The sequence below is a fragment of the Bison bison genome, unplaced genomic scaffold (genome assembly GCF_000754665.1).
Source record: "Bison bison bison isolate TAMUID 2011002044 unplaced genomic scaffold, Bison_UMD1.0 scf7180017864379, whole genome shotgun sequence".
In the NCBI taxonomy this organism is placed as follows: Eukaryota; Metazoa; Chordata; class Mammalia; order Artiodactyla; family Bovidae; genus Bison; species Bison bison.
In genome coordinates, this window is record NW_011494951.1 from 12,162,912 (window position 1) to 12,174,153 (window position 11,242).

Genomic DNA, 11,242 nt, shown 5'->3' on the forward strand with positions numbered 1-11,242 from the left:
CTGTGCGCAGCGCCCCCTAGTCCGGCTTTCTGCTCGTGCCCCCCAGGAGGGGGAGGGGATGCGACCGAGGGTAGAGGGCACCGGGGAGGGGGAGGGGCGCACCGAGGGGTGCAGGGACCGGGTTAGAGGGGAGAAGGCGTTACCTTTTCTACGAGTTGATTTTCTAGACAACCTGAGTCCGAGAGAAACAGAGGAGGACAAGAAGTCGGGAGGAACTGAAGTGAACAGCCTTTTTCCGGGTTGGACTTTTTCAAGCGCTCACCAAATTTCCTGAGGCGGAAGCTGCCGAGGTTCCTGCCGACCCCTATCCCCACTCCCACCTCCACACCCGTCCCAAAGGCTCCGGGTGGAAAGATGTCACAATAGATTTTGACCGTGCTCTTGAGAATGACAGCGCGGGGTTTGAAGAGAAACTGCACGGGCTGACACCTGTAGCTGAAGGAAGATGGCCCCTGGGTCCAGCCCCTCGGCTCCACCCGAAAGATGCAGGTTCCTCCTCCCACCAGTCTGGCGCCTTCAGGTACCTCAAATGAGTTACTTTATCACGTATGGCCCGTTATTTCCTGCAAATCCTTGAAGTTTTTTTTTATTACATATATTAAAAAAAATACATATAATAGTCTTTATCACTTATTTCCTAGCTGCGAGTTTCTGTGACTCTTTTCCTTGGGATAACAGAAATACCCTTGTCTAACGCTCCACCTGCCTATTACCGTTGCTGTCCTATTTTTCTGCCTTCAACGCGTTCTAGAAAGTGAAGCATCTCCCTGGAGTTGGCATAGTACAGCATAGTTTCGGAAGGCAAAAGATTAACAACTGGGTTGTTGTTGTTTAGACGCTAGGTCCTGTCTGACTCTTTTTCGAACACATGGACTATAGCCCACCAGATTCCTCTGTCCATGGGATTTCCCAGGCAAGAATACGGCGGTGGATTACCATTTCCCAGGCAAGAATACTGGGCTAGGTTGCCATTTCTTTCTCCAGGTAATCTTCCCGACCCAGGGATGGAATCCCCGTCTGGTGCATTGCCAGGAGGATTCTTTACCACTGAGCCAACAACCGGATTGTTGTTGTTCAGTGACTAAGTAGTGCCCGACTCTTTGCGACCCCATGGACTGCAGCTCTCCAGGCTTCCCTGTCCTTCACTATCTCCCGGAGTTTGCTTGAACTCAGGTCCATTGAGTCCATGCGACCATCCAACCATCTCATCCTCTGTCACCTGCTTCTCCTCTTGCCCTTCTCCAGCATCAGGGTCTTTTCCGATGAGTCAGCTCTTTTCATCAGGTGGCAAAAGTACTGGAGCTTCAGCTTCATCATCAGTCTTTCCAATGAATATTCAAGGTTGATTTCCTTTAGGATTGACTAGTTTGATCTCCTTGCAGTCTAAGAGACTCTTGAGAGTCTTCTCCAGCACCACAATTCCTAAGTATCAATTCTTCATCGCTCAGCCTTCTTTATGGTCCAACTCTCACAGCTGTACGTGATTACTGGAAAAACCACAGCTTTGACCACAGGGACCTTTGTTAGCAAAGTGATTTCTCTGCTTTTTAATATACCCTGTAGGTTTGTCATAGCTTTTCTTCCATGGAGCAAGCGTCTTTTAATTTTGTGGCTGCAGTCACCATCCACAGTGATATTGGAGCTCAAGAAAATAAAATCTGTCACTTTTTCCACTTTTTCCCCATCTATTTGCCATGAAGTGATGGGACCGGATGCCATAATCTTAGTTTTTTGAATGTTGAGTTTTAAGACAACTATTTTCACTCTCCTTTCACTCTCATCAAGAGGCTTTTAGTTCCTCTTTGCTTTCTGCCATGAGTGGTATCATCTGTATATCTGAGGATTTTATTTTCTTGGGCTCCACAATCACTGTGGACGGTGACTGCAGCCATGAGATTAAAAGACACTTGCTCCTTGGAAGAAAAGCTATGAGAAACCTATATCAAACCTGCTAAAAAGCAGAAGCATCACCTTGCCAATAAAGGTCCCTACAGACAAAGCTATGTTTTTTTCCATAGCTTTTGTTGATATTTCTTGATTACAGCTTGTGAGTCATCCAGCCTGGCATTTTGTATGATAAATACTCTGCATATAAGTTTAAACACGGTGATGATATACAGTCTTAATGTACTCCTTTCCCAATTTTGAACCAGTCCATTGTTCCATGTCCAGTTCTAACTGTTGCTTCTTATCCTGCATACAGGTGTCTCAGGAAGGTGGTCTGGTATCCCTGTCTCTTGAAGAATTTTCTAGTTGGTCTTGATCCACACAAAGGTTCAGTGTAGTCAATGAAACAGAAGTAGATGTTTTGTTTGAAATTCCCTTACTTTTTCTATGATCCAACGGATGTTGGCAATATGATCTCTGGTTCCTCTGCCTTTTTTAAATCCAGTTTGTACATCTGGAAGTTCTTGGTTCAGAAGTTCCAGAACTTCCTCAGTTTTGGAAGTTCACATACTGCTGAAGCCTAGCTTGAAGGATTTTGAGCATTACTTTGTTAGCATCATCTATTACTCACTGGGAGAAGACATCTTGATTCAGTTCAAGTGTACTTGTTCCTAGATTTGAGAAAAGTTTGGAACCAATCAATTAAATGGCATAAAACAAGAAAAAAGTTGAAACACTCACCCCAGTTCCTCTAGTTTGATGGGTAAAGCAATGTATGTTCTCTATAGAGAAGAACATGGGGTTTTGAGGTAATTTCAATGAAAGAAAAAATCATCCCAGTGAAACCATTGGCTACATTTTTGTTCCCTTAGCTTTCTGCCACAGTATTCTACAAGGTAGAGAATCTGGTGATCAGTTCCTGGTGTTCAGTCACTGCTCCCAAAGTTTCCTTCCTATTCAAACACGGAGCCATGACAGCAATCAAGAGTTAATCGCCCTATTTTAAGATGTGGTTACTTGTATCTTCTAGCTCACCAGTCTTTCAGGCAACAGTGATGATCACAAAATGGCCCTAGATTTTTCTATGAATGAAATCACAGTGACTGTATGGAGTCTTACTCTAGCCAAAATACATGAGATTTTATCATTTTTATTCAACAAGTGTCTGACTAGTTTGTTTGGGCACTGGTCTCTCAAGTCAAACTTAAGCTCAGGAAGTCCCCAAGGTCTTTGACAGACATCATAACCACTCTTTACCATCCTCAGAGAAAAAGTTGGGGACCTTTTTATGCTGGCCACCTCCTCACTCACACCCAGTAATTCAACCATCTTGTCTAGAAATAAGTTGTTCAGATTTATAATTTATCAGTGACTTGTAAAACAAAAATTTTAACTGACCTTTCCTAGTTTACAAATTTCCTCCCTAGTTACTTTGTTACTACATTGCTCTAAATTTGTAATCTTCAAAGCAATAGTTTCTTCTTTAAGGTTGTAAGGAACCTTCCTTAAATCAACTATATCCCTAGAGTAGAACAGAATAAACCACTGCAAGTCAGTAGATGTTACTCTAGTTTCTAGCTCTTCATACTCTTGTAGAGCCAAGAGCTTCATGTGAGGAGGGCAAATGCATGGACAAGATTCTCCAGAACAGAGCTGGGTTGTACTAGGCTGCTGCTGAGTCACTTCAGTCGTGTCCGACTCTGTGCGACCCCATAGACGGCAGCCCACCAGGATGCCCCGTCCCTGGGATTCTCCAGGCAAGAACACTGGAGTGGGTTGCCATTTCCTTCTCCAACGCATGAAAGTGAAAAGTGAAAAGTGAAAGTGAAGTCGCTCAGTCATGTCCGACCCTCAGCGACCCCATGGGCTGCAGCCTTCCAGGCTCCTCCTTCCATGGGATTTTCCAGGCAAGAGCACTGGAGTGGGGTGCCATTGTCTTCTCTTGTACTAGGCCAGGGTTCTTGAAAAATAATGCAGATAGCGATTGGCATTAAATATTTTCCACAAAGTAGTTGACATTGTAGGGGGTGTAGCTCAGTGGTAGAGCGCGTGCTTAGCATGCACGAGGCCCCGGGTTCAATCCCCGGTACCTCCAGTTAGAATTTGGCTTCTTGTGTAGCAGTTCTTCAGAACTACTCAAAATGGTTCTTAGTTTTTCCTACCTGTTGAAACTTGTCACTCATAACTCGTGCTGATTTGCTCAAACTTATTTGTCAACCTTTTATTTTTGTAATTGGAAAATGTTGCTTTACAATATTCTGTTGGTTTCTGCCGTACAACCATGCTAATCAGTCGTAATTATATACATATCCCCTCCTTCTGGAACTTGCCTCTCTTCCCTCTAGCCTTCCACCTCCCATCCCCCACCCTTCTAGGTTATCACAGAGCTCCAGGCTGGACTCCCTGTGTTATATAGCAACTTCCCACTTTATATGTGATAGTATTTATATATGTCAATGCTACTTTCTCAGTTCATCTCAGAGCCATCTACAGGGTAGTGTAGTCTTTTTTTTTTTTCTTTAAGCTCCCCCCATTCCTGCACCCTATTGGAGCAAAGTAAAATGAGGTAGATTTAACTCTCCTGTAGTCACTCAGGTGGCTCTATGGCTTAGTTGGTTAAAGCGCCTGTCTCGTAAACAGGAGATCCTGGGTTCGACTCCCAGTAGGGCCTTACCTTTTTGCTCGAAGGTAGGGCAAACTCCTGAAAATTTTATTTTGGCTAGTTAACTGTGTCTTCTTACTGATCCTCCACAAATTCTCAACGAAAGTTAACAGCTCTAGAACTCTATCAGATACATTATAGGTTGTTTGATTGCAACTGCCTCAGATTCCTTACTTTTAAAAAGAAGTACGTTCTTAAGAGATGACAATTCAAATGCAAGCCACCTAATACTGCATGTGACTTTATACCTCAATCACTTTTCAAATAGGTTTTGCATTAAACTGTGGTAAAATGTTTTTGATCACCTACAGTGTGTTACTGTTTAAAGTATCCAGAGAGAAAGAAAAATCTCTCTAGACTCTAACAATCTCTAGCTCTACAATTGATTTCATTAAATAAGATAATGAACAATGAACCTATTACTAGCTACAAAGGAAAATTAGGATGTTTGCAGGGTCGTGCTTGACATTTTGAAGGGACTATGAGGAAGAACAGTATATTCCCATGCTATCTCTCTTAAGGAAAACATTAGAGTATTTCAGGAATGATGATCAACTGGAAGGAAAAATGTCCTAGATACAAACACCCTAGAGCTAGGACAAAGTCGCTGTGAAAAGAGCAAGCTGGAGAATTCTGCCAGATATCTAAGGAAACTTAGATTCAGCCCTAGAGACTTATGGAGCTTCCTTATCTTTTTGTCTCCTATTGATTCATCAATTAATTCAACAATGTAAGCTGCTGGTTTTTTATATACCAGGCATATTTCTGTCTGTCTTTCCTTTTATTTTCAGTTACATTTTTTCCCATATTATGGGAACTTTTAAGATCTACTGTCTTAGCAACTTTTAAATATGCAATTCAATATTGTTAACTATAGTCACCAACCTGTGCATTACATCCCCAGGACTTATTTATCTCATAAATGGAAGTTTGCACCTTTTGACCACATTCACTCATTTTGCCTGCCACCCCTCATCCCTGCTGCCTCCAGTAACCACCCCAGGAATATTTCTAAGGGCAGGAAATACAGTAGCAAACAAAGCTAACAAAAAGCACTGCTGTCATGGATCTCACATTCTGCTGGGGGTGACATGAAAAATAAAGAAAATTAATATATAAAATAAGTAAGCATATAAGATACTGATGAAGTCTGAGGAGAAGAATAAAGCAATGAAAGAGTATGGGGACAGCATAGGATAGAGCTGGACTAACCAGAGTGTCATCTGTTCTTTAATAAAATCACTGACATGTTAAAATATAATTTTTTAACTTTTTAATGAGAAATGGTTACAAAGTGGCTACTATTATTACTCTAAGAACTTGAGTAGCAATATTAAATAGAAAACTGATGCCCCTTCCCCCAACAATGCCTGGATCTCACTTCTGTTCATTTTGATTAGGGCTTTATTTAACTAGTTCCCACTGCCTGTACTCAAATCTCAACTGTTCCACTTATTAGTTACGGGAGCTTTGGTAAATTGCTTTCTCTCAATGGGCATCACTATCTTCATGTGTAAAAGAGAAATAGTAATAAGCCTACCTAACAGAGTTAATGGGAGGACTTGTGGAGTAAATACACATAAAATATTTTAGAAGGATATCTAGCACATAAAGAAGCAATCAATAAAATAAAATAAGAATTGATTATACACAGAGCCTCACTCATTCCAAATCTGGGTGATTTAGGTGATGATATTTGGAAGTTTTGAAAGGACAAGATTTAGATATGTTGATGGTGAAATGAGTTAAGATTTGGGGAAAATTGGAATGGAGTGAATATTTTTTTCATGTGACACAAGTGTGAATCTTTGGGGACCAGCAGGAAGACTATGGTAGGTATAATTATGTCTCACACCCCCCACCCTGAGATGCCCATTTCCTAATCTCTAAAACCTGGGTAATATGTTATCTTGCCAGGCAAAAGGAATGTGATTAAGAATCTGGAGATAGGGAGATTATCTTGGATATTTGGGTGGCTCTATGTAATCAAAGTGTCCTTATAAGAGGGTGGTAGCTGAGTCAGAGTTAGAGAAGGAGATGAGACAACAGAAGAGAGGTCAGAGTGAAGTGAACATGAGTCAAGGAATAGGAGCATCCTCTAGAAGCTAGAAAAAGCAAGGAGTAATTTCTCCCCAAGACCTCTAGAGAGGGGGCAGCTCGGCTACACCTTGATTTTAATCCCACAAGACCCATTTCAGACTTCTGACCTCCAGAGTTGTAAAATAATAAATTTATGCTATTTTATGGAGAAGGCAATGGCACCCCACTCCAGTACTCTTGCCTGGAAAATCCCATGGATGGAGGAGCCTAGTAGGCTGCAGTCCATGGGGTCGCTAAGAGGTGGACACGACTGAGCGATTTCACTTTCATTGCTTTCATGCACTGGAGAAGGAGGTGGTGGCCCACTCCGGTGTTCTTGCTTGGAGAATCCCAGGGACGGGGGAACCTGGTGGGCTGCCGTCTCTGGGATCGCACAGAGTCGGACACGACTGAAGTGACTTGGCAGTATGCTATTTTAAGGTAATAAATTTTTGCTAATTTTCTAGTGCAGCAGAGACGGTTAATCCAGATATATGATTATAGGAAACATATTGAAAAACTGCTTTGCTGCCTAAGGAACCTGGTTCGAAAGAAATCAGCTAAACTTCTTGAAGGACTACAGTTCCATTTATAATCGCATCATGTTGACAGGGAGTTAGTCCTGGGGCCTAGATTTCACACAGAACTTGATTGGTGGGATAGGGAATTTTGTTCCTTACCCCGCTTCTTTCTCAAATGAGAGCATGTAGGAGTCAGAAAACTACTGTGCCTTCTCTGAGGTTCGAACTCAGGACCTTCAGATTATGAGACTGACGCGCTGCCTACTGCGCTAAGAAGGCTCTGAGACAAAAAGGTTTCAGTAGAACTATCGATTCTCTTTCATGTTTATACAAATTTTCTGAGAAGTTATATTTTTCAAACAGAGTGCAAGATAAGAGTATGTGCTGTGGCATATATACTGTTGCTCGGAGTATGTCATAATGATCAAAATTATTTCAGGATTTCATCCATGAATAAATATGAAACACGGTGAATTTTTTTTCTCCCACTATGCTTTAAATGGCAACCCACTCCAGTATCCTTGCCTGGAAAATCTCATGGACAGAGGAGCCTGGTGGGCTGCAGTCCATGGGATCTCAAAGAGTCGAACATGACTGAGCGACTAACACACACACACACATGCTTTAAATACCACTTACTGCTGGCAGACATCAGACTTCATTAGATTTCACTGTGCCCTACTTCACAACTACGTGTGTAGAAAGTGGCATACAGATACGAGGGGCCTGAGTTGGGTCCACAGGCTGGAAGATTTCCAGACTGAAACAGTGAGGACACAGAAATATGCTTAGCTCTGCTGAGGGCGAAGCTGGAGTATCCTTATCTAGCTCTGCATCTTCCTTGTCTGCCAGTATTCCCCTTAAAATCCATGTCTGACCAAGTCCGTGATCTGAAGGCCTTTCTATTCTGGCTAAAAGTCCAGAATAATGTAAACAGAGGCGAGATAAGGTGGAAGAAATGAGGTGAGATGATTGAAAATGGAGAAACAATACACTGGATTTCAATCTGGCAAAGTGAAAAATGTCCTAAAATAGATATTGTAGGACTGAAGTGTAAATCTTGTGTGTGCCATCTATTAAGTTAGGAAAAATAATTCACTTGGTTTTTTTGAGAATATGTCAATTTTTTAAAACTTCATTATCTGTAAAATAGGATAATATTCACAGTATTATTTAAAAGACTGAATTCGACATACAAAAAAGTTGTTCAATGAATACTAATAAATGATACAAATGATGATAGCAAACTGTATTGAGTGCATATTACGGGCAAGGTACTCTTATATGTGTGTTACATGTAGTGGCCATCTATCGTCTATCACTGTAGGCAACTTTTATTATTGTCATATCATTTACATATGATAAAAGTAAGACCGAATAAGTTTAAGTGACTTGCCGATAGGCTTGTGGCTACTCAGTAGATGAGAAGCAGTAGAACTCGGGCTCACTTAACTATGACTATGAAGCCACTCAGTCGTGTTCGACTCTTTGTGACCCCATCGACTACATAGCCCACCAGGCTCCTCTGTCCATGGAATTTTCTAGGCAAGAATACTGGAGTGGATTGCCATTCCCTTCTCCAGGGGATTTTCCTGATCCAGGGATCAAACCCCAGTGTCCTGCATTGTTTATTGTCTGTCTTTTCATCTAGAATATAAGCTTGACAAGGGCATCGACTTTGTATTTTTCTTGTTCACCGTTCCCATCCCAGAACTTAAAATAGTGACTGGTACATTGTATGGTTTCAGTAAGTTTTTATTGGATGAAAACCCCTACCTTAATGTATGGGTACTATACAACTGACTAAAATTTTCCTGAGTACCTATGATGTGTCAAGTCCTGTGCTAGTAGGTGTAGTGACAGAGTGGTTATCATCTGCCGGGGTCCAGCCCCAGCAGGATCCAGGGGTACCCTCAGGATGACAGCATACGCGATAAGGAAAGTAAAAAAAGCGAAGAGAAAGAGGCTTGATCTTCCTTGATTAACACAGAAAGCCAATAAAGCTACTGTGTTCCAAGGAGTCATCCTGAAAGAAGAGAGAGAGAAAAAGAGAGAAAAGGAAAAAAAGAACGACACGGGGAGACCAAGCTTTGGTGAGCGAGGCCCATAACTTTATTTTCAAAAGGAACTTTTATACCTTGACTTGTACATAGAGGGAAATGAAAGATGCAAAGTCATATAGAGTCAGCCCAAACATTACATCTGTTTTGTCTTTATCAAAACCAGGATTTTTTCTGCATACCTTTCGCATAAACAATGTTGTGTACATTATCTTGTGGCCTTGGAGGCCTGTGAACATTTTATGACCCTTTATTGATAAAGGCTGATCAGCCAGAAAACTTGTTTTCCCTTAAAGTGTTTCTTCTTTATTTCTCCCAGCCTCAGAAAGTACTAAACAGTTACATTCTCACGGAGCAAAGGTGCAGTGGGTCACAACAAAGAAAGAACCAATTAGCTCAAAGGTCTGATGTGGTTAACTCCAAGGCTGCTACTTGTTTTTCTTACATTCCAACTGTGTTAACTAACACATTCCCAGGTGCACAATGGATAAGGGATATGGGAACTTGGCAGCAAGCATTGGCCCAATAATGAAGCCCTTTACCAGTACTGTCTATTCTAATAATTTTTCATCCCTTAAAGGACTCTATGCTCATTAGGATTTTTAGAATGTTTTGGCTTCCCGTGCCTTTCAAGGTTGGGGAGTTGTGAACAATCAAGTGTGCTAATTGCAAGAGTATGGATAAACCTGTCAGGCAAGCTAGAATGCCAACAGAGGGGTTAAAATAGAAATATTCCTTTCATGCCCAGGAGACTTATTAACTAAAACCCTAAGTTGACTTTTTCCAGAGAAAGGTGGTCGGGAATAGCCCCTGTTAATGTCAGAAGAGTTGGTGAAAGGCACAAAATAGTAAGACAGACAGATTTGGTTTTGGGGTGGATGCTCGAGCAGATTCAGGGGGTCCCTTGAGGCCTGATCCGCCTTTGCCTGTCGGGTTCTGTCCGCATGACCTTTGTCATGGGTGGGATCTCCCGTGGTGGCTCCCGGCAATCATCTGTGATTTTACAGAACTAACAGTCACAGATAAAATTTCAGTTTTCTACTGAACAGGAATATTTTATTATTGATAAAATGTTATGTGATTACTTCATTAAAATTCTACATAATTTAGTTCATTTAGCAACACTTTGTAACAAAAGTTTACCTTCAAAATGCTGTACTTTTTACCCTAAGATCCCAAATATTTCACAGACTATTTCAGTTACTTTTAAAAAACATCCCTGTCCCTCCATCACGGATTAAGTGATGTCAGCAATAGTAGTAGACTGAATATATCCTAACTAGTCTCTACTTTCAAATTGCTCTTGGGCACTCTCCTTTGATACTTTTCCATACATTTTCTCTTTAACTAAAAAATATAGAAAGCCTTTGACTGTGTGGATCACAATAAACTGTGGAAAATTCTGATATGCAGATCAGGAAGCAACAGTTAGAACTGGACATGGAACAACAGACTGCTTCCAAATAGGAAAAGGAGTACGTTAAGGCTGTATATTGCCACCTTGCTTATTTAACTTCTATGCAGAGTACATCATGAGAAACGTTGGGCTGGAAGAAGTACAAGCTGGAATCAAGATTGCCGGGAGAAATATCAATATCCTCAGATATGCAGATGACACCACCCTTATGGCAGAAGTGAAGAGGAACTAAAGAGCCTCTTGATGAAAGTGAAAGAGGAGAGTGAAAAAGTTGACTTAAAGCTCAACATTCATAAAACTAAGATCATGGCATCTGGTCCATGGGACCAGAAAATAGATGGGAAATAGATGGGGAAATAGTGGAAACCGTGGCTGACTTTATTTTTTGGGCTCCAAAGTCACTGCAGATGGTGATTGCAGCCATGAAATTAAAAGACGCTTACTCCTTGGAAGGAAAGTTGTGACCAACCTAGGTAGCATATTCAAAAGCAGAGAGACATTACTTTGCCAACAAAGGTCTGTCTAGTCAAGGCTATGGATTTTCCAGTGGTCAGGTATGGATGTGAGAGTTGGACTTCGAAGAAAGCTGAGAGCTGAAGTTGAACTGTGGTGTTGG

General features: G+C 41.4%; 3 non-coding genes across 3 annotated transcripts; 2 read left to right on the forward strand and 1 right to left on the reverse strand.

The window, feature by feature from the left end:
* The first annotated feature begins 3,910 nt into the window (after window positions 1–3,910).
* On the forward strand, window positions 3,911–3,982 carry TRNAA-AGC. Its single transcript has one exon. It is a non-coding gene; the product is annotated as a tRNA-Ala (tRNA).
* A 502-nt stretch (window positions 3,983–4,484) lies between these two features.
* Window positions 4,485–4,558, forward strand: TRNAT-CGU. Its single transcript has one exon. It is a non-coding gene; the product is annotated as a tRNA-Thr (tRNA).
* A 2,797-nt stretch (window positions 4,559–7,355) lies between these two features.
* Window positions 7,356–7,428, reverse strand: TRNAM-CAU. The gene has a single exon. It is a non-coding gene; the product is annotated as a tRNA-Met (tRNA).
* Window positions 7,429–11,242: the final 3,814 nt, after the last annotated feature.